This window comes from Xiphophorus hellerii, chromosome 23 (genome assembly GCF_003331165.1).
Source record: "Xiphophorus hellerii strain 12219 chromosome 23, Xiphophorus_hellerii-4.1, whole genome shotgun sequence".
Lineage (NCBI taxonomy): Eukaryota > Metazoa > Chordata > Actinopteri > Cyprinodontiformes > Poeciliidae > Xiphophorus > Xiphophorus hellerii.
The window spans coordinates 12,494,850-12,522,688 of NC_045694.1; the positions used below are offsets into that span (position 1 = coordinate 12,494,850).

At 37.5% G+C, this 27,839-nt stretch overlaps 1 long non-coding RNA gene across 1 annotated transcript; it reads left to right on the top strand.

Annotated features, from left to right (window-relative positions):
- The first annotated feature begins 1,530 nt into the window (after positions 1-1,530).
- On the top strand, positions 1,531-7,405 carry LOC116713996 (uncharacterized). The gene is made up of 2 exons (XR_004337970.1): positions 1,531-3,544; positions 5,347-7,405. It is a non-coding gene; the product is annotated as an uncharacterized LOC116713996 (long non-coding RNA).
- The last annotated feature ends 20,434 nt before the right edge of the window (positions 7,406-27,839 follow it).

Below are 27,839 nucleotides of genomic sequence, written 5' to 3' on the forward strand. Positions count from 1 at the left end.
CAGGCTAATAACGTGTCTGTTTCTGTGCAGCAGTGCTCCGACTTCTCCCCGACAAAAACCAAGAGAGTACTCCTTGTTTGAAGAAAAAACAAACCTGATTGGAAAGCTTGCAAGGAGTTGCCACTGTAATTATGACTCCAGCATATTCACTGTGGTGGCCTGGCAGAGGGTAGTACTGTGGGAATTAGTTGCCTTGGTCCTGCCATATTAAACATTTAAAAGGTGCTGATTGTCGACAGCCGGTTTGTTGCTGTGGAGACAAAAACAATGGCGACAAAAAATAAAAAATCACCACGTTTGAGGGGGGATGAAGTCCAAGTAACTCCAGGAGGAGGGTCAACTAAGCGTTCAGTGAGAATTCATTGGGAACGTCCCTTGGGAGGACAATTAACAAATCCCATTAATTACCAGACAATCACAACTGATTAGGATATGGGTGCCTGCTTCTGTTCATTGTGGTCTGCTGTTTCTGCTTGGCGGAAAACAGTTAGAGAAAATATAAAATGCAAAACTATGGGCTGCCACATGTAATCAGATGCTGCTTGAGAGGACTCGCTAACACAAGCTTGTTAATGCAGGAACACCAAAGACTGAGGCAAGGCAGAGGAAGGATTAAAAACAACAGCTAACCAGGCATAGTGGGGGAGGTTGATATAGTGAATATCTACCAAGAATAATCTTGTACATGTGTTTCTTATTAATTGGACTAAAAATAAAGTATATTTAATTTGTTATATGAGAGTTTTAGAAGTAGTAAAATGTAAATGCAAAACTTTTCAGTCACTCTGCGTTCACACTTTATAGCTATAATAAAGATGTGTCCTATGACTTTTGCTGTTTGCATCAATACTTCAGAATAAACTGATTTACAATCCCTAATACCTGCCAGCTGCCCTCATTAGAGATTTCGTTCAATCATTGGTGAAGACGTGTTTTCCACTAAGATACCCAACACATTGTATTTGTCTTGATTCTTGGTCTTCTAACTTGTTTTTCTCTTTAGAAGATCAAGAATTGTGACTTGCCATGATGTTAAGAATCATTTGATGCATTGACCACAGTGCTGAGATGAACCCTCTGGTTGGTCTTCTTCTTCTTAGATCTATCTATACCGAAGGTCCAGACAAACAAACAAACAAACAAACAAACAAAACTTGGGGTAAGTTGCTCCATCTACCTGGTTGTTATAGTGAATGTGCCACTAGTAACAGAGTGGTTCATGTGATGAAACTCATTTAAAATCCAAGATTGAAATACTTGCTATGATGTATATTTTATGCTTGTGCCATTGACCAAAAATGCATTAAAAATACTCCAAAAACATAAAGTCTTTTGGCCTAGTTTCTAGCTCACATATCTTAGCACAGTTGAAATAAGACAAAACTAACTTACAAGAAACTTTTCAGCAAGATATAGCAGCTTGTTTTAAGTCAGTAATTCCTTATTATTGATAAAAAAGGTGCTAGTTCCAGTGTGAAATTATTTAATTTATGACAACACATTTATAAGTGAAACAACTTGCCCAGTAATTTTCATCAATAGTAAGAAATTGTTGACTTAAAACAAGCTCTTATATTTTGTACTAGAAAGAAGACCAAAAATATTTGGAAAGATTTTGTGTTTTTGCAGTAAGGGCTTTCCTTTAGTCTGTTAAAGGCTAAATTATTGTATATTTACTTTTTTAATAAAGACACAGTTGACTCGTGAAGTGGAAAGGGTTTCATCAGTACTATGTGAAATATAAACTGACAAGATCGGCTCCTGCGTATCATTTTTCTCAGCACGGTTGATATAAAGAGTCACAAAAAATAGCCCCATCTCTCACCTTCTTCTCTTCGGGGTCCTCTCGCCCGGTAGCTGGAAGCTGAGGACCATGATCCAATAGAAATCCCAGCAGCAGGTCTCAGTCATCACATCTCAAACCCAGCAGAGACCTATGGTACGATTCGGAGCAAGCCTTTTGTTCAGCGGGGGAGAATATTGGAGCCAGGAAGGGCGTCTAACACACACAATAATTATAATGCCGGTGCGCCAATGATAGTCAGTGTTTCCGCACTGAAGCTAAATAATTTTCATTATGAGGACAGTTGAAATCAATATGCTGTATGTTCATGCACTCTCAAACTGCAGGAAGTCAAATATCCAATTATGCTTATCTTATTGCCATGGTTAACAGAACAGCTTGACCACAGAGGCAACTGAGATGAATAAAAAAATCCAATCAGACAGCAAGGTGCAAACAATATTAACAAAAGTAACATTATGTGTCTATATCACCTCCCCCTTCCCTCCAATCCCCTCCACTTCCACCATTCTGTTCAAAACAGTAATGGGGCATGAACTCAGTGTAGTGAACCTGTTGTTTGCCTAGTAAATACTTGAAATTAAATTAATTAATCTCACCTTCTTAGTCTTCTCATTAAAAATGATTTCTGAATTTGTTTGTACTTTTAAATCCTGCTCCTTGCTCGTCTCAAGTCATACAGTACATCATCACTATATCACTCCTTCAATGGCAAAGCTGGCTTGTCCTTACATCAGACAGCGGATGCAGAACTGACTACCTCCCTTGGTTAGTCAGAAACATAACAGAGACAATGGTTGGTCACACACAGCGTGGTCTTTATTTATCACTCAAATTTGAAAAAATCCTATGTATATCTTTTGTTTGTCCAAGACTACCTCTAGAATTTGATAATAAAAAGACTAGATTGATCTTCTTAGAATCTAATCAGCAAGACAGAGCAGTTCCTCAATAATCTTTATGGCAGTTAAAGTGGAAAGATTAGGAGCAAGAGAATACCATGTCACATGAACACTGTAGCTGTGACAAGAGTTTGGATGAACAGAAGTAACAAACTTGTTCAATTCTAATACAGCAAGAAAAAAAACATAAATCCTTCTGACTGTATTTTATAGATTCAGTGGAGATTCTGGTCTGTCACTGCTGTTATAGAACTGCTTAGTCTTTTGACTAAGTGATATGAGCAGACTTGTCAATAAAGACAGAGTTACCCTTGTAAGTGAAAGGGTAGGAGGGTTGTCCAATCTTATGAGAAAACTATTCTTTTTGTATGAAAGCATAGGATACAATTTCCATTACAGAGAAGCGATTAAAAAACCCTGATCTCAATCCAATTGAAAACGTGTTTGCAGAGCTAAAAAGGCTTACAAGAACAAGGTGACCTACACACTTGACTCGGTTACACCTGTTCTGTCAGTGGTAAAACTCCAGCTTCTTTAGTGTAAGAAGCTTGTGCAAAGATACAAAAACATTTGAAAATATACAGTACAGAAAACCCCCATAAAGAAATGATTTATGTTGTTGTTCTGGTAATTAGCAAAAATAAATACTTTTGGTAATCCTACCAACTCTCCTGGTTTTCAGATTTTTGCGCCTTGGAGATTATTGACTGTAGTTTCTGTCTCTGTCTCTATGCGTGTTTCACAAAAACCCTGTAAGGAGAGGACAGTGCTGAATGGTAATCTCACCATCAGCGCTGACCGTGATCTGGCAGCTCTGTCCGGCCTGACAGTCAAAGAGGTAATACATTTTTAATTGCAAGTGTTATTATATGTCATGAGGAACCTGCACCAGTTGATTAAATGCATTTGGGTTAATATTAGAGGCCAATCTTTCACAGTGACAAAGCCTCTGGAGGAAGGAAGGTAATTGTGGGAAGACAATTATAATCCCTCATATTGTAATAACATAAAAATAATGTCCTCCAGGAGGATTTTTTTTAACAAGCAGACAAGCAACACATAAATGATTTTCTAGCTGCTCATTTGAAAAGAGAAGCAGAAATTACAAGGACTTAACTGTATTGTCACCAAAATAACTTTACAATCCGTTTTTTAACAATAGATGATGTTAACAAGTTGTACAACACAGATTAGTTCTAGGACTACACATGGAATGAAAATGATGTTGGCCCCAGTTTTAGCTTTCAGCCAGTAGCTTTACCACAACATAAAATGTGTCTCAATCAGTTCAAGGTTCAAATGAGCAGCAACTTTTCCCAAGGGTATTTAACAAGAATATCAGGCTTAAATTTATTTGAAGCATTGTGTGAATAACTTGAATAAAAAGCAGACAATAGGGAGACAGACTGATGTAAAATAAGGGTGTATTTAAAAAAAAAAATTGGTTGAAAAATGTATGGAGTAGCGTGCAAGGTAGTGAGAGGCCCATAAAAATAAACGATTGAGAGCGAGAATCAAGGAGCTGAAAGGAATAGCCTGGAACTGGGAGTAAAGCAGGAGGATATAACAACGAACTGAGAAGAGTGATCACTGTGGGATGAGATCTGAGGAAGGCTGATTAGGAAAGTGACGCAAAACAAAAGCAACCAGAAATAAGACGTAGAAAAATTAACTGAAAAGTAACAAAAAGTAAAAAAACAAAGTGACACTTGGGTTAAATAAGTGTGCTTGGGTTATAGAATTTTCAGATATGAGAGTAAAATGAGCCATTGGTTTTAACACCTGAATAGGATTTAGAAAATACATTTAAATATTTGCATACTTGGTCATTTGAATAAATGTATATATCTATATATCTATATATATATATATCTATATATCTATATATATATAATTAATTTGTAAAATATGCTGATTCTGCTGCATTTTCCTCACTTCATAAGAGCCAATGAACTTCAGCCGGTGTGATAGCTGCTGTTGTTTTGCCACTAACAGGAGATGCAGGAAAGAACTTGGCAAAGAGCTGCTCCTTGAAATTTGAAGTTTAGTTCTTCTCTGCTGACAGAGACTTATTATCACCCACACACTGTTTGCATTTTGCCATAATGAGGGGAAGTTTAGAGGTAAGGATCCAGTTCAGTTTATTTATACTGCATAAATTTACAGCAAATCAGCTATGGGTAAATAAGAATTATTTTCTAACTTCCTATCTACTTGAATCCAAATTCAGTCTGAGTTATGCTCACATTTAATTAGATTCCATTCATTTCTAATTTAATTAACTCAGTCAAAGCACTATAAGACAAACCTGTTTTGAGTGATAACCTTCATCAACTAATTCATTTTTTCTTGCTGACAGAAGTGTTGTTTTTTTTGTTGTTGTGTTTTTCAGAACAGTTCAATTTTCACTGGCTTAATATTCTCCACAGGAAGTCTGGAGTCATTGTAACAGATTCTTCTTCCTGTCAGATTACTTTCAGGACTGCAGTGGTCTGTGGCTCCACTTGACTTGTAACTGCTTTTTGTGTTGCTTGTTACTGGGAATTCTCATTCCTGTCTTTTTCAAATGTTTCAAATGCTCCAGGCAAAGTGGACGACCCCTGACTGATTCCTGCTCATTTGTTTTGTTTGTTCCAACAGGCTGTTTCTGCTCAACTTATTCTCAAACCTGAGGTGAAGATTCTTGCATCTCTTCTTGACTTATAAAGAAAATCTTGTTGGTTAGTTTTGCAATTGTGAAATTATCTTTCAATTATCACATGATGGATTGGACAGTGCTCAGTAGGAGCTTGGGGTATTGCCTCATAGCAATTAAATTTCACACAGATGGACTCTGTTTACCAATTATATGACTGCTGAATCCAAGTGGCTGCACTGAAATTTATATAGGTGTATGTGTGTAACCCAGTCCAAAATAAGGGCATTTTGTATTGAGTTAAGTTCATGGAAGGAATAATAATTTAGAATGTGTTAAGCATGTTTACTTAAATATGTTAAAATTGTTATAAATAAGTGTTAACAAAAAGAAATGTATTTAAAACCGTTTTATAGGAAAGTAATCTTCACAATATTTTATTTTGAAGGGCTTATGTTCGTAAGAGGAAGTGGGGTAGAACAAAGCAACTTCACTGGGCCGTGGTTGGCTGAGGGTCGAGGAGAGACAGGAAGTAAGAAAAAAGAAATGAAAAAGAAAGAGGTGGGCAGCGCTGAAAAAACGTGGCGGAATTATTAATAAACGAGTGTTTTAGCAGATATTTAGGTTTTCAACTCGACAGTCTGTTAATAGATATCGACTCTACACTCCTGTTTGCAGCTACTGTGATAATTTCAGACCGGAATTCACTGTACAGTATGTGGAAAGTCATATGTAATGCTCGCTAACGCATTAGCATTCATTAGCACAGTGAATGGACATTGAGTACTGTGAGCTAACTCAGCTAACAGAAGACTTAACTAAGGTTTCCGTCGTGAGAGCGTTCCAGAGTTGAGCTTAGTGCAGAGAGATGAGCTTACACTGAGAGTTTTGTGACTGTGCTGGAGGACTGTGTCTGCGTTGGATTTTCCTGCTGTTTCCTGAATCCTGTGGACCGAGGGACTGGTGAAGGAGCTGACGACATCTTGCCAACTGGGACTAAGGACAGGTGAAATTCCAAGAAGGTTCAAGATTTTCCTTTGGAGTAAGGTACCAAATTCCACGCTTTGTCATCACATCAGGCCTGCAACGGGGTTTTTTTTTTTGGGATTATGTTTTAGTTTATTATTGCCGGCTTAGGTGAACATTGAAGTGTGGGCCCACATTAATTAACATAGGTTTTGAGAAACCAAAAGACTGAAACATTTACCATTTCTGTGAATTTATTATTGTGTTCAATATATGTTCAAAATCTCATACAGGTGTGTGTTTGATTTCTTGTAGAATAGTATTTGGAGAATATTGTTCTTGCTCAAAGCTATATTATTGGGTGAAAAGAATAGAAAAGTACTGGTGTATTATTACTCTAAAGTGAAACTTAACAAAGGGTTAAACACGAGAGTGTTATTATTTGTAATTTAATGGGTTTAATTAACTCAGGGGCCCTTACCTACTTCAGACCTGTATAATTGGGCTACATGTGTATATGAAATAAAAAACTCAGATTTCTTTTCTTTCACTTTACAGACTCACAGTTACTTTTTTTAGTTCATACTAAAAAAAGGAATTTTAAAATTGAACGCAACATGAGAAAAACAGTAATGCACTGCACATTTTGTTCTCATCCCTTTGAAAAATGGAGCACAATTAAGACCACAATAACCAGCATATTCCATAGACTTGTCAAAAGATGAATAGAAGACTGATGCTTAAAGTAATATTCGCTTTTAAGAAGAAAAAAAAAGGTGCCAGGAACAAAGAGCAATAGGTGATAGTTCTAAGAAGAACACAAATATACTACAGAAATAAAACTCCACCTACTGGCAGGAGAGTTCATTTATCTGCATCAGTTATATCTTGCTTTACAAGGTGCACGCTTTGTTTACCTTTCATCTTTCTTGACACACATAATCTACAGTTTTCTGCTTTATATGTGTGTACATTTCAAGTAAATAGCAGGAGTCATTACAACTCCCGGCTGTTTTACAATGGCCTCTGCCTCCACATTTAAATGAGGTGTGAAAAATGAGCTGGAGGCGACTGAGCCATGCAGGCAAAGAAAAAAAACTTTCCCGGATTCACTACTTTGAGATGCTCTCAGTCTGAAAAGACTGATTTTCAAGCTGATAGTCAGAATATCTTTGCTGGATCATTTTATGAATGTTATCTCTTTTTAGTTTAGTTCTGCATAGAACAGATCAAAGCACAGCTGTCTCTGAATATCCATTGAAACAAATACAAACTGGTGATAATTTTGTTGGTTAGATACTATACATTATATGCCTATTTTAAGATACTAAATTTTGCCTTTGCTGCTTTGTTCACATTTTTACATGGTAATGTCTGGTAATTAGCCTATTTTGCTATTTTACTACTGAACCTGAGTGCACTTATGGAAAAATACAGTTTTAATACAGTAAAGGGGTAAAAATACATAATTTCCACCTTTTTTATTTGGAAAGTAGAAGTCAGTTTCTCCTGATGTAATGCATTGATTAAATAGGTGCAAAAAAATCAATACATTTATCTCTTATTGCAGCAGTATAATCAAGCATTGAAAAATTAGATAAATGCAACTTTTAATTTGAGAATACTTAATCATTTATCCTATACTGAGAAAATTTTTATTGAGCACCCTATTGACACCCTGCTCATATTATTACTTTGCACAACAACCTTTTCAAGGACAAACTTAATTTTCTTCAATAACATTTTAGATGGATGAGACATACAGTTTGGCAAGATTCCCTGGGTCTTTGAAATGAAAACACATCTACATGTTCACATAACTGGGAGTATGAGGTAATTTTCCTAATCTATGCTTCCACCCCACTTGGACTTAGACTTCAAGTTAAAACCAAATATCAGATTGAGGAAAGGGATGTCAGACACTGAGGATGTATGGGGATTTGTAAGCACAACCATCTTTGAGTTTTACAGAAATGGTTGTGCATAAAAATTGCACAAAATATTCAATGATTTTTCTGTTACAGAAAATTTCTTGTTAAGGCCAGAGGTCAGGGAAAATGGACTGATTGGTTGGAGATGAAATGGAACAGCAAGCTTAAATAACACCTAGCTACATACCATCGTTGAATTCACAACATGTCGAACCCTGATGCAGATGGGCGACAGCAGAAAAGACCACAATTCAGGGCAGATAAGAACAGGAATTAAAGCCTACAATTTAAACAGGCTTAAACATGGACAGCCGAAAGTAGTTGCCAGGACTAAATCTTGATTTGAGAAACCATCAAGAAAGTAATCCATCACCTCCTATTCCAGCAATTCTGGCTGGTGGTATTGGTGTAATGGTGAGGGGTCATTCAAATTTCACAGCTTATCTGGAAAGCTAAGGTAAGGTTGCTGACCATGTCCATCCCTTTTGGGCCACAGTGTGCCCATCTTCTGATGGCTACTTCCAGCTGGATAATACCCCATGTCACAAATCCTCTCAAACAGGTTTATTGTACAGTCACAGCTTCTCAATCCAGCAGAACATGTTTGGGATATGGTGGAACAAGATATCTATGTCATGGATGTTCAACCGACAAAACTTCAGCAAAAATGAATCCAATCCATTCTCTTCTAAGGTGATATGTAATAGCGAAGCCAGTTGTTGTTTATTATGTTTGACTCTTCCCTTTATTAATGAAAAATTACTGAATAAAAACATGTCTCCTATGGTTGTAGCTACCCATGAGCAACTTAGCTTTATCTTAGCTTTAAATTTTATTACTCACTTGTTTCTGTAACAGGTTGAGTACATTATTAAAGCAACTCTTATTTTGTTTATCCTGTACATTTGCACAATGTTGAAGTTTGTGGTGTGCAGCAGGTGTATATGTTTATGGCTATGTATTCATGTGGCTATAAGCACTGACAGCTACAATAATCTCCAAAAAAAGCTATGATAAATAAATTTCTATTTGGCTTTAGTTGTTTTTTTTTTGGCTACTGAAAAAATATTTATGGATCAGTGGGCCATTATCTCCTTAGTCTGTTCTTGGCTGTTGTTTTTTTATCATATCTGTTTAATGCATGGTGGTTTGTTTCCAATTTAAATCACATTCTGCTGTTTTCTATGTTTTTACAGCCAATTCTGTAGCTTTTTATCCTCTCCACAGCACTGACTATTGTCCATCCTTATGGATATTATCCTGAGGCATTTGTAGGATAGCTATGTGGTAAATTTCACATTTTGTCTTTAGTTTAACTGAAAGTCACAAGTTTTATGCCTTAACCAACAATCTGGGATTGGCTGAAATGTTAGAATCAACCAAAGATTTGTATGCACCCTATTTTGTAGTGGGTTGCTAATGAGTAGATACATTTTCGAGCTCAGAGCTTCTACTCCTCTTTTGTCCTGTGATAAACTTCATGACATTGCCTTCAAACATGCAGGAAAGAAACCTAAAATTGCAGATCTAGTCTTTTTTTAAAAAAAGAAAAATGTCCTGGTAATGAGTGTGGTTAGAAGAAGAAGATGAAGCATAGTGACACATTTCTGAATAAATCTTTAAGGTATTTTCATCCTGACAGGTTCCATAATAGATGAGACTATGACCTAAAATAGACAGGTAATCAATCTGTCATTCTTTTAGTCAATCAAGATTTGGTGGGCGATTAATGCTGTTGTTTCCTCTCTGAGCTAAAGTGACAGCAGTGTGTTTACGGGTGCTTTCTTTTATTCAGTCCTGTTTTTCCTCCTCGAGTTCAGTGCCCATATCTTTTCTTTACTTTGTCAGTTTTATTTATCACTTTTCAGCCGTGTTGATTACTCACAGTGTCAAAAAGCTTTTTCCGTTTTCTTTTGCAGCAATTACTATAAAGATGCTCGCCACTGTAGAAGTAAAAGCTGATCAGATGAGATTTGTATCTCATCTGATCAGAGTTTCTGGCAAATGTGTATTACTGCAAGGCACCACCCTTGGCAGACAGTGTTTGCTCGAGGGATGTTTCCAATTTAAAAAAAAATGTATTGTCACATTCATCTGCTGCAGTTCTCAGCTGTGGTTCTGTAGTTTAGTGATGCTTTGCAGTGTGGTGTCTCGATGAATCATTCCTCAGAATAATGTAAGCACAAAACTTTTAACTGATATAACTCCTAGGAATCTGTGTCTGTTGTGCACCCTGAAACTTCTGACCGAGTGAAACATGAACATGCAAGGTTCCATCTGATCGTCACAAACGTTTTCATTCCCCATTTTCCTCTCATCTTTCTTTGTCTGAGTTTTTTCATGGCTAACAAAACAATCGTCTTCATTCACCCATTTTTGATGATTGCCTAATTATTCCCTTTCATTTCTGTTATCTGCATATCTTATTCAACAGCCCCTTCATCTTTTCATCTCTGTTGTGCCTGTCAGCCAACAGCAGACATCGGAACATGTCTGACTTTTGCCAGCTGAACATAGACTTGCTTCAACATGCTTTTTAAAGCTTTCTGTTTGTTGTTTACCTGGGGTTGAGCATGCAGGTCTTTAATTCCTGTCACCTTCCCATTTCCATTGCCCATTTTTCCTGCTTCGCCTATCTCCTTCAGATTATTCCAGACAAACCTGGAGCTCAACTTGTCATCCGCATGAATGCACAGATCCCACCTTAAATTCTGTGACCAGGTGAAATTTACATGAAGACTTTGTCCAATTATTCTCTCCCATGGCACTGTGAACAGGATGAGAGTCACGCTTGGTCAGCCAGGCAGTGTCAAACGGTGCCTTTCTCCTCGTGTCAGTTTACAGGGCTGCTCTACAGGCTAAACAGGTACTGGTTCTCCAAGGACATGGGCAGCAGGGACCAGGCTGTCAGCTTCTGTCACAGAGCGGGATGAGTGTTCAGACTGTGAAACCGGAAACCTTCTGGAACTGTTATTTGTTGAACTGTTTACCACTGACATTTAAGTGGAGAGCCCAGGTCTCCTCAGGCTTATGAAAGAGGATGTGTAATTGTAGATTAATGTAAATGTTGCAATGATGGGTTTATTTGTGATGAAATTATTTATTATTTCAAAACAAAGTGTTTGTGTTCGAAGATACCTGAATATGGACCCTAGACTGGAGGGTCCTAAAGGGCAGGAACAAAGACTATCGAGTTTGTCTGTGAGCAAATTTTGCTTCATAGCTACCAGTTTCTTACTGCAGCATCATAATAATGACTCTTAATCTAACCTCAGTCTCAGTCTAGCTTTATCCAACCTCCAATGTTTTCTCTCAGTTTTGAATAAGCATTTTTAGGAAGACTTCTATGATTCTTCAAAGTAAACATCAACACAAAGTTTAATTATAGAGCACTTTTGTCAGGGTTCATGCGTGTCAGTGTGGTTGGTTTTCATTTTGTATTCTCCAGGTGTCCACCAGAGGTCACAGTGGAACCAGCTGCTTGGCATCTACAGGGTGGTATGAACAGGTGTGCTCCTACTTAAAATAAATAAATTAAATAAAATACATAAAAACTTTGAGAACAACCGAAGCTGACCAGTGGGCTGGTCTATCAACAAAAAGAAGAAGAAAAATGGCCAACTGATTAGTGCCATTTGAATAATAAATAATTGAAAAGAGATAAAATATATAATGTCTACAAAAATAAAATAAATACATAGACACTCTTTGGGAGTCATGCTCAACTTTGACCAAAACGCTAGGAGAAAAAAAATCATCTTAGAGTTAAGGCTGTCTAGTTTTGGCGGATGCGGTGTGCTTTGATGTTAGGAGTTTACGAGCAGCAACTGCAAAGGTTTGGTTGCCTTGGTCTTCAGCCTGGTTTTAAAAGCACATCCAGTTTTATTCATTCAAAAATGTTACGCTGTCCTTCATTCTCTCTGTATCGAGGAGTCAAATTTTCCAAGTTCCTAATCATAAAAGCAAGATCAGCCACAAGATCAGAATTCTAGCTGGGCAAGTTGGAGGTAATGGAAGTCACCCAAAGTTTTAAATGCAATCTGACTGCTGCTCTGGAATGCATAAATGCTTTTCTGTACCACGGGTTGTCTGGCTCAAAGCAAGCCAGACAGCCCTCCATCACTATATTAGCAATCGTTACAAGGTGTGCATCCTGGCTGATACATAGGCTATGTTTTACTTTCTCTAGAACCTGAAACCGTGCATTATGGCCAAACATAATTACTTTGACCAAATACTTTTTTTCCAAGAGTTATTCAGATAAAGCTTTGCAACTCTAGGTTGTACTGCCATAATCAAGCATTCTGCAAGTATAATTATGGAAGGAGCTAGAACTTAGTTTTTTCATAAATTATTTATTATTATCAAAGCGTTGCATATAATTTTTGACCGTTGTCATCAGTTAAATTATGGAATATATCCTTTGCCATCAATACATTTATGTTCTATTAAAAAAAATCTTTTGTGTTTTGACATTTGGTCAATAAGTTGGGCTTAGTAAAAAAACAAAAAAAAATGGAGAGCCATTAAAGTCACTGCAATTAAAGTCACTACATTGTACTCTGGCCTTTTTTTTTTTTTTTGAGAATGCACATCGGAAAATATTTTTATGATTTTCTGTGAGAAGGACATTTCTAGGTTGCATGACCTCAATAAATTAAGTGGATTTTCTTCTTGGTTTTAATTGAGTGTTTGTGTACAGCTTTTGGATGCAAGACGCAGACCACATAGTGTTTTTCCAAATGTGTAATCGCTGAGTTATGCACATTCTCCTCTGACCTAAGACTTAACTCATTTTCATTTATTCAACTGTCACTCACAGGGTTTTTCCATTTTTGGCCCACTCCCTGTAAACATGAGGGATGGCAGTGTGAGAAAATCCCAGTAGATCTACAGTTTCAAATACCACACCAGACTTTTTCCCGTCAACGACAGCCATGGCATATTCAAAGTCACCAACAATCTTTCTTCCCTATTGCTCAAAATGAGGTGTGGCCAGTTGTTTTTACGCCATCTGGATGCCAAAATATGTTGGGTTTCTGATTTGATATTGATGTTAACAAGAAACTGTGGTGGAATTGTGGATTTGGGCACTGTGTATTTTTGATGGCTTGTGGATAGCAAGTCCATGATACTGACGGTGGTGTTAGAGAAACATGTAGGTTTGGTCCAGTCTCTGTTGGACTCACTTCTCTGGTTGTGAGTGTTGTGGTGTTAGAAAGAAAGTTTATTGTCCAGTTTGAGTCTCGGATATTTAAAGGTGTTGACATTTTCTTTAATTTTGTTGTCAGCAATAATATGTTGTTGAGGTTATAGACAGTCAATCTTTCTTTACTTTTGCAAACATTAAAATCAATAAAGTTGCCTTTGCAGTACAACATCAAATGTTTGATGCTATTGCAAAATAGTATTTGAGGAACATGGGAGCACACAGGAAGCGATGAACGTGAGAAAGTCATTGCTACCCAGGGTAAAACCCAACACATGGGACACTACAGCAACTTCAGCTACAGCACATGAACAAATGTCATTGGTTGCTTGGCTGGAGGAAAGCAAGTAATTGTCACTTTGTGCAAGTTCAATAGGAAATAAATGGAGCGGGAGTGACATCGTTTCCTGCGTGTCAAGCCCTTTGTGGTGCTCCAGTGTTGATAGTGAAAACAGGTGATTTAGTGGTGCCATCCATACAACAGTAAGTGAGTCATGACTGATGTGTGTGACGTGATGAAAGTGTAGTCGAGGTAACAGCTGGACCTTCAGCTGCCTCCCTAGACGGTGGTGAAAGTTGAAAAGAAGTCCAATAATGAAAGAGTTCAGAGTTAGTTGTGGTGCAGTCTGGTATGACTCGCATAAGATGAAGAATTTATTGGAGGATATTGGCTCCTTGCATTCAGGTGGGGAGAATTGTGCTCAGCCATTTTTTGCATTTTGACTAGTCAAAGTAACCATATTTACATTACAGCTTGTTCTTGACCCAGTCAAAGTCCAAACCTCAACCTGATGGAAATGCTTTTATGGGACCTTAAGAAATCTATCAGGTTAACAAATAAGACTACAGCCAATAAACGAAAAATATTACTGCCCTCCTTATTCTATCTGTAGGGTTTTAGCTCTATCTCTTAGCTCCCTCAAACTTCACGTTGAGCAGCAGATGCTCTAATTTACTCTGATGTTGTCTGAATCAATTCCACATCACTGATGGTTTCCTGCAGTGTCTGACACCCCAGTGTCTTGAGAGAGGAAAGAACACATTCCCCATGTTCTGTTTGGGTGTGAGACTTCACAATATTTCATTAATGTGATTGATGGACAAAGTAGCTAACACAAATTTAAATAACAGTTTCATAGACCATGTATTAGCTTACAGCTAATAGATAATTGCAGCCCTTTAAAGATAAAGTGTTTATTTTTCTTTTTGGATTCTGGTTGCTGATATGCTGGTGTTGATGTGTGAACCTGCTCGCAGCTTCCAGTGAATAATGTGGCTTCCTGATCATTAGGAATTCACCAAAGTTCTAGTTGTTTGTGAGATTTCTGTAGGTATTGTCTATAATAGCTACATCTTTTACAGTAATTTTAGAAGTTTGGGAACTTAGTTATGAATTAATACCTCTGACAGTATTTTAAACCTGCACACTGCAGCTCTTTGTGTATAATTTTGTTTTTGGCACAAGAAGGAGACTGCAGAGTTCATAAAATTGAAGTATTACTGAAGAATAAAAATTGGTTGTATTGAGCTAAGCCTTAAAACGAGAGGCTTGATAGCAATTTTGCATGGCAAAAAAAGGAAAAAAGCCTGGAATGCTTCCCAATGGGTTCTGAATGTTTCCTGCAGAGTTGCTAATGTTCTACACTTGTTTGGAAATTTTGTCACCTGGGTGCAAAGTGTTTGTCCCCCTCTGACCATGATAATGACTTACAGATGAGCAGGCTACGCCTTCATGTGTCTGTGGGTGGGGTCAGTGACCTATAAAAATTATTTTATAGTTGATCATTTCTGTATGAGATCAGATTCGTCACCTCTTGCAGATTAAACTCAGCTAATTAAACCCTTCCAGAGGTCTTCAAACGGAAAGCAGCATGTTGTCTGTGTATCTCTGCTTTTCTGGAGATGTGTGTCCGTAAGGGTGTGTTTGTTTGAGCAGCTGCAGACATCAGTTAATGCAGATTATTTCCACTGTGAAGCACCAAGTTCACGGTTGCACTGCAGGAGCCAGCACAGGCAGCTGTGCCTGACCTGCTGTGAGCTGCTGTTCTGGGAGGCATCACCACAAAAACCAGTTATACTGACTGGAAACAGGATGGTTTTCACTGTATGTGTGTGCGTGTGCAGGCGTGCGTGTGTGAGGGAGTGTGTGAGAGAGAGAGGGCGAGAGAGAAAGTGAGAGAGAGTTTGTGTGTATGTAGGGTGGTCATAGTGCTGACTGACTCCCTGTTTGATTGAATGGTGAGTATGGGAGTAAACGATGGACTCTGTGTGTAAATGAGTGTTTTTAATTTGCTTCTGCTTCTGCTTAGCCAGCATTCAGAGCCACTGCCTCTTTGAATACATGATGATGGATGAGGAGCCACTGAACACACACACGCACACACACAATGCATCAGAGGACAAACTAACAAAACAAATCTAATAGACTGAACATTGACTGTGAACTAGATACATAATTCAATTAGCAGCAGGAAGAACTTTGAACACCAATTCAACATTTGGTGCAGTTATTTTATTATTTTTGTTGTTTGTTTTTTAATCCGCCATTCAATAAAAAATTATTTCAAACAGATGGCTTGAAATATGGGGGACAAATTCTGCAAGACTGAATTGCACCAAGGTAAATGTATTTCAAAATTTAAGAGTTGGAAGATTTGATGTTTGTTTTTTCACAAATAATAACAAATGAAACTGTAAATTAAGTAATGGAAGAACTTAACAGAATCTTTGGGAAAAAATCTTAATCTGTTTGCCAACCTTATGTTCTCAGCATCCTATTCAGATGTGGTTCCATTGCTCATTTTGTTTTCTTTCTCATAAAAAGTATTCCTTCTTCTGGGTCTTTCTACAATAGGAAAAGTAGTGCTTAGAAGAGAAAATGGAGAAGAAATGGATGTATCAATCTTGAGAATGTGTAAAAGCCCTCCATGTCCATCCACATCTAAAGGAAATACACTTGACTGGTATTACCACTGATTTGCTTGTTTTCATTGTTTTTATATCTTCAAAACCTTAGGTGAAAACAATCAGTGTGCTTGTCTCTTTATTTAAGAAGAAACTGGAGTACTCAAGGAAATCATACACATGAAAGGTGACTTAGTTCACACCATAAAGACCCATGCAGGCACCACACCAGCAGGGTGAAGTAACATGACATGACATATGGAGTCTGAAATTTACAAACAACATCATAAGAATACACACATGTGCATCATTAATGCAGTGCCATGTTAACATCACAATATTTACAATAATGAGGTATGTAATCAAGCTTTAAATATAGTTTTAATAAACAATCACATATGCAGCTAATAGATAAATGAATACATTTATGAAAGGGATATGTTAAATATTTAGGAATGTGGGACAAATGCTTGAAGTAGATTTGTCAGACTCAGTGAAGCGTACATTGTAAAGTACTTTGGATGCTGTGAAATGTAAATTAGATAATAAATGAAGCTAAAAATGAATTTTGGAAATGCAACTTCTGAAGTCTACACCTGCATGTATCTTCTTCTCTCCTCTCTTTTAGTTTTAACTTTCTCTCTGACCTCTGATTGATCTCAGTTTACTGTCATTGCTCTACCCTCTCCACATTTGTCATATTTTGAATATTAAATTCCCTTCTGTGGTTTTATATTTCTTTCCATCAAATCCATTTAGATCCAACACCTAATATCAGCGGCTCATCAATTCTTAATGTGATCAAATCTAAACAGAAGCTACTGACAGAAGACTCTGGTTTCAGCTGGAGAAAAATGGACACTGATGTTTGGAAATTTATCATCGTCGTTATCATTTGTGTCACAAAGATTAAACTCTGTCATGCAGATTGATTTCTCTTCTTCCTCCTTCTGTTACTCACATTACCACATTCTCAGTATTTCATTTATTTTGCATCCTCATCCTCTTTTTCTTCCCTTGGCAAAGAAAAAAAAGAACTAACACACACTAGTGTATCATCTGCAGCAGGTCAGGAAGTACATTCAAGTATGAATGTGATACTGAGTGTGGAAATAAAGCAACAGCCCAGTAACTTATTGTATTACTGGGGCAGATAAAAGAACATTCTAGAGGTGAAATGATGAAGGCTCAGTTTTTTAGCATGTTTTTGACATGTTCCATTCAAAGATTTTTTTCCCAAACAATTTAACTGTATTTTATCTAACTCAACCACCTAGTATAGAATAGTCTCTAGAATAGTCTTGCTGCTGGTCAGAGGGAAATACACAATTGGACAACAATTTGGTTAAGAAAGTGTCATACACAGATCAGTTATGATGATGGCATTTGCATTAGTATGACCAGAAGTTCAGCTGATTTGGTTGATCAAGTTTCCATAGGTAAATCTTGACTTGGTGTTACATTTTAGCATATAGTCCTTTGCAAAAAGTGTGATAGTACCATCATCATGGGTCACTATGATTTCTTTTGTTTTTATTGCGGTAAAATGACAATATGCATTTTGGTTGCACAGTTATTATGCACAACACATGGCGAATTATGTCTGGAGGTGTTTCCCTGCTAAAGAGAATATACAAGGTCCATGGAAACAAAGCAACTGCAGAGTAGTAGAGTGGAGCAGGGCGGGATGGGGTGGAGTGGCCGAAGTAGAGCCAGCGGAAATGGAGCAATAGAGTTTCACAGGGTAACTGCAAACACACACATGCACCTAAAAGCCATCTGATTTGGCCATTCAACTAAATGAGGACAGCAAACCAGAAGAGAATATATGCATGCACAGGAATAACAAGGATATGTTCCACTAAAAGAAAAAAAGAAAAATAACTCAGGCAGAACTAAAACCAGGACATTATTGTTGTAGGAAAATAGGATTCAGAATCTGCAGCCCTTTTCCTTTTGCGTGAGAATTTGTCAACTTAGAAGCAAAGAAGTTGTTGAACTTCTCTTCAATCTGAAGTCCAGCACACACTGAGCAAATCAAGAGAGCTTCCATGGTATCTGTTAACTTTTATTCCTCTCTCAAAGCTCAAACTAACAGATCCAAAATTATTCTTTTCTTTCTTAGCATACTTTCTTTTTCTTAGAATTCAACATGGTGAGATGGATCTATTTTTCATAGCTTGCAGGACTTGGAGTATAATGTGGTGATATAAAGCACCAACAGCTGACAAGAAAAGTGTTAGGAGTGCTGAAAATAGAACAGGCATTGCTATTTTTCCACTGTATGTGGGCTATTGTAAAGTAAAATCTCCAAATCTGATTCTATTAAAGCTAATCAGTATGTTTGCATAGATAATATGCATAATTATGTCAAGGGAAAAAATAAATTGACAGAAATAATTACAGCAGTTTTTCAGAAAATGCCCAAAGACATCATTTGTTTTGCCAGTTTTTTTTCCTGACTTTTTATTTGAGTTGTGAAACTGAGTCTGATGATTCATTCATTTCTGCCTGATTTTTTTTCTTCAGTTTTTCATTTATAATCTATCTTTACCCTCTGTATTATTTTGCATTATTTTGTATATCATATATTGTAACACTTCTTATTCTGTTACTTAAGTTTACGTCTCTCCCCAATCTTACATTGATTAAGCTTTTCTTAGGAATACCACATACACACAGAGACCCGTAGCCACAGATACAAAGTGGACAATTACATATAGCATGCTAAGCTCAAACAGCCTGAGGAAAAACAAAAGTTGTTCAAAGGAACTTTTAACAAAAATATTTTTTGGTTCAGCAGCTACCTGAAAAGAACAAAAACACTCCATAAAAATTAATTAAAAAATATATGAACCAAAAATACAAGTGGCATGTCAATACAGAAAGATGGCTTTAAGAATTGATAAGCATACTACTTCCCTATGGGTGCCTGTGTTAATTTAACAAAAAGTGTTTCTGTTGTTGGAACCATCAGTGAATAATCTGTCAGAGAATCTAAAAGTTTTATCAGACAAAAAAAAAAAAAAAAAAACTTCTGTGGGAAAGAGATTAAAGAACTAAAACACTTTTAGGGGAGAAAAAGGTAGAAAACAAATCAAAATAAATGACTGTTTCAGGGGAGAAGAAGCAGAAAGCTCAGACAGAAGGAGATTATTTCTCCCACATCTAAACTCTTCCTGCAGCAGCACACATCACAGGAATTACAGAGGAAAGTGGTGACACACATACCTTTAGTCTCTGTCACTCTTCTTTGCTGTGCAGTTTAACCCGCTTTCTTAGCTGCACTTATCCATGAAATTGTGAGGATAAGCACCCAGACATTAGCAGGGTCATACATGGTTAATCTGAGACGTATCCTAAACTAAATGTGTGTCTGTACCTGAGCTGAGTGCTTCTGAATGTCTCTACTGAAGATTTTAACTTTACCAATTTGAAATCCTTTTAAAACACAAGCGTTGATTTACAAGTTAAATTATCACTTTCAACTCAAAAGAAAATCTCCCATAATAAATGAACATTTTTAGGTTAAACATAATGCATACTAATCACCACTAATCCCCATGGAGTAACTCTCCCCGTACTTTCTTCATTCAACTCCTCCAAACTAGCAGCAGCAGCAGCAATTAACAAATACCTGTTGGAAGTACACGTCTGCTGAGTTTATTATACAAACTACTTCTCAGCCTAACACTCTGAAGAATTGCTGTAAATAGCATAAAGTAGGAGCATTGTTTTGATGACATGCTGAAAGGGGAGTGTCGGTGAGAGCAGGAGGTTTTTAAAGAGAAAGAGGCGAATTTCAAAGCATCAGAAACAGTTATGAAGTGAAGGTAAATTTCTTTTAAGTTATTTTTGATATGTATTTTTATAACAGAATGTAACATAGTTATCTGATAAAATTGCCTCATGTGTCTGGAAAAATACATCATACCCAACTTTAACTTCACATAGTGGAAAAAAAAAAACCGATGGGTCTTTTAATTTTGTATTTGTCAACTTCTGGTTTCAACTGTGTCTTCTTGTACTGTACACTTGATTTCCATGATGTTTTCCATTATTAGTACTGCAATAAACAGCTGGTCTCTGAACCAGCCACACCTGTTTATAGTTTCTTTTCCTCTCACTCGGTACCTGTTCCCCTGTTTGGACTTACACTGAAAGAAACTTCAATTAAGTTTAACCACAGCTGACAAGTCTGTATTACCTGCTTCGGGTCTGTCTGTGAACCTGACACTTTTCCTTGCTGACCAAAAAGCCATCTGTCTTTCTAAAGGAAAATTACACCAAACTGAATTAAAGTAAACATCAATTTGTTGCTTGTGTAAATTTTAGCAGGAGTATTTGATGCCTTTTATTTGCTGCTCTTTGGGGGGGGAAAGTCTTATAACAAAAAGACAGCCCTCCTGATGTAATGACCATTCTTGTTTTAGTTGACAGTCACATAAAACATAATTTACGAGTGAGAAATATTGGGGCGAAAATATAAAAAGGATTGAAAGTACTGACTGCCTCCATTTATGACCTGAGCTCTAACTGAACTCAGTGTAGTTTCTGTCTCAATCAATTTGACCATCAGATGAAAGGAAATGGATGTGAAACATCAACATTTGGTGCTTCAGAGCCACAGAGTAAATAGGAATCATATGACCTCGAGACTGATGTTAGTCAAACATTATTAGAGTCTGAACATGGTGACTTTATATCAAAGGTTTTGTACGACAGACATTGTATTTATTATAAATATACCAATTTTTAAATTGAGAAAGTGATTGACCACTTTTCATCTCTTTTAAATGCAAAAATACACATATCTGATACATAAAAGAACAGGTACATTTTAAATTTGGGAAACCTTGAAATCTTAAAAATATGTTAGACACAAGTGCTTGAAGTGACATAATGCTAAAAACGTAACTGTATTCAAAAAGCCTCAATGGTTTCATAGACAGTGCCCTTAGAAACTGAAGAGTAAAACACACTGAATTAATGGAGGAAAGTGACACTTTTATGTGGTTAGATACACTATTTCTTTGCACACACAGCATCACTTTTTTAATTTAAACTTTTCTGATTACACAGAGATAAAGGATTGCTTACTTATCCCTAAGCACAATAGAATAACAATGCTGGTCTGAAGCTGAGGAAAAAACTTTCTACCTTAAAAATTAAAACCACTGTACTCATGCACCACTGTGGTGTACTGAAGAAAGAAATGACTCTCCATAAGAGCTTTTAAGTCTTTGGCGTGGGTGCCTGTCTACCACATCTCAAAGCTTCTGCCTTTTAGACAACATTCCTCCCAGCATGCTCCTTCTCGCTGGGTAAATCGTCATATCAACCAAACTTTTCTTCAAGGGATTGGAATAGATACTTTGTTTTCAGCATGCGAAATAGTGTATGTTCAGAGAACCTCATTAAACTTTCCAGTAGCCAAGAGCGTTGAGTAAATAATTATAACTTTCCAGCATTCATAACCGTTTAATTCATAACTTTCCTCCATTCATAATTGTTGAGCTTCAACGAAATACGTCATTGGGATTTTTTTTAAACAATTCTATTTTATGTCATTGCATTGGTTGTTTCACAGAGGTGTAAAATTTTCCTCAACCGTTGTAGATCACGACACTTTTAGCTTCGTTTGCTGTTTCACTAAGAGATCACAGAAGCAGCTTTCAAATGCAAATATCAAACCTGGAACCAACCCCAGATCTTTTTACTGCCGAACAGATGAAAGCATAATGAGGAAACAGCCCGCACCTGTCCATTAAATGCCTTCCAAGTCAGGTCTGCAATTTCATGGGAGCCCCTGACAATCAGGTTTACAGGCTTTAACTGTAATTTATAAACTTCAACTTGGATGTGAAAGTTGTTGGAACCTTGCAATTGAGCCACAACACAAAGAGGAGACTTAGGAAAATATACAGAACCTCTTAAAAATGTTTTAGTAAACAGCTTAGATAACTTGCTCTTCATAATTTCAGTCCTGCTGCGAACAAATAAAAAAACATTTCTCCTTTCACTTTACTGAGCTAAATCTTTCTATGTATAGGTTCTTTATTAAAATCATATTGTTAATGTTTCTTCGTGGTGTTTTGTGATATGTTTTTTGCAGCACAGATGCATTCATCTCTGTTGCTAACAATTACAGATGCTTACTGCAGTGAAAATTGAAATGCACTTTATTAAAAGGGCCGATGTGGACGAGCCCTCTGTAGGCATTATAAAAAATGCTTGAATGGGAACCTATGTAAGTACTATATTTGTGATTTATAAATGTAAACTTGTCTGTTTACCACAGGAAATGTATCAGTTTGCAGATAATGAATAAGGAGATATATGAATCTGTGAATATCTGTTAGTGTATTTGTACGGATGCTCAGCGAGGATGTGAAGAAGATAGTGAGTTAGTGTGTGTTTGTGTGTTGTGGAGCGGCACAGCGCTGGGCTGCATTTCAGCGATAAGCGGTGATGAGCGAGCGCAGAGAGAGTGAGGTGGTGGTGGGGGTGCAGCTGAAGTGTGACATCCAGCCAGGGGCTTTTTAGCGTTTGGGTTGGGGCTCGGTGGGGGCAGAGGGGACCATCTCGACCCTTTCCACCCACCCACTCTCCATTTCTGAGTGGAAAAATGAGAGCTGCTGCATGGTGGTTGACTCTGCCTGATGCCTGGCGGCTCGTCCTCATTGCTGCAGCCGCTCCCCAGCTCCAGCACCACCGAGGGTCACAGAATCGAATCCGTCATCAGATACGCCTCTCGGCCCTCTCTGCGCTGGAATTGAACACCTCGTCTCTTGCAGATTGCCAAAGTCAAACCTGCTGCTGCACGCGTGGCTGGGCCGTCGCTGGATGGATCCACCATTTGGGATTAAGGCGTTAACCTGCTTCCCGCTCCAACGCCACCGCCGAGCTGAGCTGACAGGCCGCAGGCTGGAGCGGCCAGGCGTGCTGGCGCTCCGGACCACCGCCACCGTGTGGATATGGAGTCGAACAGATGGCCGTGTGTCAACGCAGTGGATGAGACACGGCCGAACAGGGCGACAACTGCGCTCCAGTGGGCAGCCGGACTGACCTGAGAACCGAGCGGAAAGCTGGAAAAAGGGTTTCGTACTAATAAAGATTAGAAGTTGATCCTTTTCAGCAGAATGAGCAGAAACTAACTTTGTGACACCACTGAGGCTGTCAGACATATTGAGCGTAAAGAAGAAATCTTGGAAAAGAAAGTTGAGTGAATAGAAGAGAGCCATTGAACCAACTTCAACATGAATCCCCCCTGGGGTCATTTTTATGGCAGTTTCTTTCCTTTTTAGACAATTTTTACCTACATCCTGTGAAATAATACATTAGACTACACCTGGCATCAGAATACACATTCATACTAATTTTCACATTTAATCTTCATTTTGTGCCCTCACATTAAAAGGTTTGTATTACATGACTCTAATTAGTGTGTTTTTTAAAGAATATTTCTGTTTTTTGTCTTTTTTGCATCATATTTTCTATTTATATTGATCTAGATTTCTAATCAATCTAAATTTGCTGCTATATTGTAAATCAGAATTTTCTCAGTGAAAAAGAAGCACATGATTAATCACAATATGTGACTACATTCTACAGACTGCAGTGAAGAGTCTCATGAAAGGAAATGCCAAAACAAACAAGCAAACAACAAAGACAGAAGAACAACAAAAGGTTCAAACTTGAAATGCTAATAATGTTGAAATATAAAGGAAACTTATACATATCTCCTTGTAATCTTTGCTCTGGAATTCAAATGCATCAGATGAAAAGACATGGAATATCTCAACCCTCCATCAAGTTCTTAGACTTTCTCAAAGTGTCCTCCTCATCAGACATGAGCTAAAAATCTTCAAGAAGAAGCTTATTTGCCTGAGTCAAATCCATTCACTCCTTTTGATGCAGACAGAGGCTCTAGTTTGAGCTCCAGATGTCAGAACTCCTCTCCACCAGCCTATAGGGCAAGCTACTTTTATCCACTTCTATCCAAGTTCTCGTTCTTTCTGTGATAATCAATGAGTGCGGTTCAAATAGTAGCACCCCAACTGCCTCCTGGGAATTAAACCGAGGACTTGTGTAACGTGAGGGAACAATGCTAACAACTGCTCCACCATGCATAATGTAATACAACAGAACATGCCTCCTGGGAGCCTCTGTTGTCCAGGCATTTTCCACTGGGGAAAAAAGACCAGGGCAAACTCTAAACTCAAATTAGGGACCACGGTTAAAACCAGACATTTAGATGTATATATATAAAAAAATAAAAAACAGCCAAATTTTTCCTTTGGTATGAAATTATATCAGTGTATACACTTCCCAGTTTAAAAATAATTTATTTTGACTAAATTCCAGGAGAGAAACATTCTCTCACTATCAATTTCTTGTAAATACACTTGTAAGAAAAGTCACTGTAGAATTTACAGTAACTCACTGGCAGCTGGTTACTGTACTTTTTACGGTAAAGAAATTATAGTAACTTTATAGCAACCTTACTGTAATTTTATTACAGTTTTACTGTAATTTTATTGCAGGTTTACTGTAGTTCTATTATAGTTTTACTGTTATTTTATTAAAATTTTACTGTAATTTTATTACACTTTTACTGTAATTTTATTACAATTTAATTTAATTTTATTCCATTTTTCTGTAGTTTTATTACAGCTTTATTGTAATTTTATTACAATTGTACTGTAATTTTATTGCAGTTTTACCATAATTTTTATTACTATATTGCTGTAATTTGATTAGTATTACTGTACAGAAGGATGGAAGTTACAGTGAGACACAGACATTGGAGTATGTGGGGCGGTGAGAGGGGTGAGGGGTTAGGTCTTGTCACCCCCCACAAGATGCCGCCCTGGAGGTGTCAGCCCATAGCAGAATCTGGCACTGGCTGATTAATCACAATTAATCACTATGCCTAACTTTGTAGGCTTGAAATATAAATATGCACACAGCTGTGCAAACCCCTCTTGCTGCACACCAACAATTTAAAATCCAAGCAATTATCTTGCATTTGTAGTCTCCTATATTCATCAGCGACTAAGAGATATTTACTCCACTACACATGCATACAAGTGGTACCAAACTTGTTCAGGAGCTAACTGATAGATAAGATGTATTTTATTAGGTCTATTTAATTTTCTAGTTCTTGGATGCCCCACCCTTTTATGATACCACCAAGGGCGGCCCACATCAAACATGCACATTCTCAAAAAATGTTTTGTTGTCTCAAACCAACCATGTCTTTAGATTCTTAGTTTTCCAGGTTTTTACATTCAGGAAGGTTTATAACAAGTCGGTTTGTTTTAAACGTTGATTTAGAAATGTTCCTCTACATTCATTTCCTGCGATGAGGCGGTACTCTATTGTCCTCATCCAGCCAGCGAAGACCGGTGTAATTCGTGCACAGGAAATTGCGGACTAGTAAACTAGATGTGCACAACGTTGACCCAACACAAGAACGTTGAAACTGTTCAACTCTTGTTGTTGTCTGCAGTCGCAGAAAAAGTATTCCGCTGTTTGTAGCTCCCCGTGTGTAACGCACTGCTGTGAACTAGATAACCCTCCGCAGGAGAGAGGCTTTGATGTCAAAATAGATGTTTCGATTGATCTGTGTTATATATTAACGTATTAAAATGTTCAGGTTAATCGCGTGCGCTAACGCGTTACCATTGACAGTCCTGTGTGAGAGAGAAAAAAAAAAACAGGTGAGGCATCCTACTCTCAAACAACTTCTGCAAAAAGACCAGAATATAGCCATCTGCAGGTGAACTGAAGGAAAAAGCACTTGTGTTGCACATAATGCTAGCTGAGAAATAACCGAAGTTAGCTTTAGCAAATAAGCGAGACTAGCTCAATATAACCACATAAAATATATTTTTGTACACAAACACAAAAAAGCAATATATTGTTTTTTAAAAAGTACTTACCCGGTGAAAGTCATTGTTGGCCCCGCCCTCTAGCCTGTGAAAGTTTGCCTCAAGTCGGTAAAAATCCCACAATGCAACTGTACATTAAAAATTTACAGTACAGCGGGCGTTCTGTGGTGGCGTAGGGGATAGCGCGACCCATGTTTGGAGGCCTTGAGTCCTCGACGCGGCCGTCGAGGGTTCAATTCCCGTACCTGGCGGCATTTACCACATGTCTTCCCCCCTTTCCTGTCAGCCTACTTTCATATAAGGAACACTAGAGCCCACAAAAAGGCCCCCTGGAGGAAAAAATATAATTTACAGTACAGCTGTAAATTTCCGCACGTGATCCAGTGGTCCAATCACGTCCCATATACTTTCCATACGCATTTCAGATCACAGTAAAGAGCGGTACTTTCAAAACCCAGCCACCTTACTGTATTTTCATGCTGTAGTTTGTACAGCCATTTGTTATAGTATAGAAAAAAATAAAATAAAATCCCAACTGTTATCTATTCTCCAGGCTGAGAATAGATCAATGGAATATTAATATATTTCTTTATGGAGGACTCATCTTAACTAGAAAGATTATGTTTCTGCTAGAAACTTGCTTTAAATCTAATTGTGCCTCTCATCCCAGTCTACAAAAACCCTTCAGACCAGAGTATGTTCATAAACTCTTTTAGCTGTGTGTTCTCTGTGTTGCCATCGTTTTCAATCAATGACACTTATGTATCACAATAATAATGTCTTTTTAATAAAGGCTTTCATAATAATTGGAAGTACTTGTGACAAAAAACATTCTAGTGTTTAATTCATCCATTTATTCTAGTACAAAGACAAAACAAGTTTCTCAAATAAATGTTCAAATAAAGAGCCAAAGAGTCCCGACAGTTTGGCTGACATTAATAAGTTAATAAGTTTAACCACAGTAAGCTACAATTTGGAGTGAGGAGATGATTGAGCTTCAGGCTGTTCTGCCTTCACTTCTTCTCTCAGCTCTGAGTTAAAAGGCTCCAGTTTGATGCTGAAATGAACTCTGTGTGTCTGATTATCTGCCCGACAGGGTGGAACTTTATTTTATTAACCCTGATTTCTGCAGGGAAGCTTCACTGCTTTTCACACATTTCAACTAAAACACTGGGAGTTTTGCTGTAGAACCAGTCTCGGTTGAACTGTTACACCAACTCAGGTGGGTGTTCTTCTCTAATGTGCAAAAGTCACCTAAGAAATTCTCCCTTTTTGTTATGTCTACTCTAAACTTTTGAAAAGTTTCTTTCATTTTTGAGGGGAGTATTTGTTTTTTAGTGCAGGTAGAATATTAGATTTGCACTAAAGACGGAAGGTAGGATCGGTTTATTTTATTATGCAATGCTACAACATAACAAAGAAAATATACTTTACATATAGGAGGTATCTTGATCTAAGTTTAACCCATGAAAATAATATTTGGTTTTATGAAAAAAAAAAAAACAAGTAAAAAGACATATGTATGGCCCTTGAACTCTTCCACAATAGTTCACATTACAACCTCAGAATGCAGTGGACTGTGATTAAAGTTA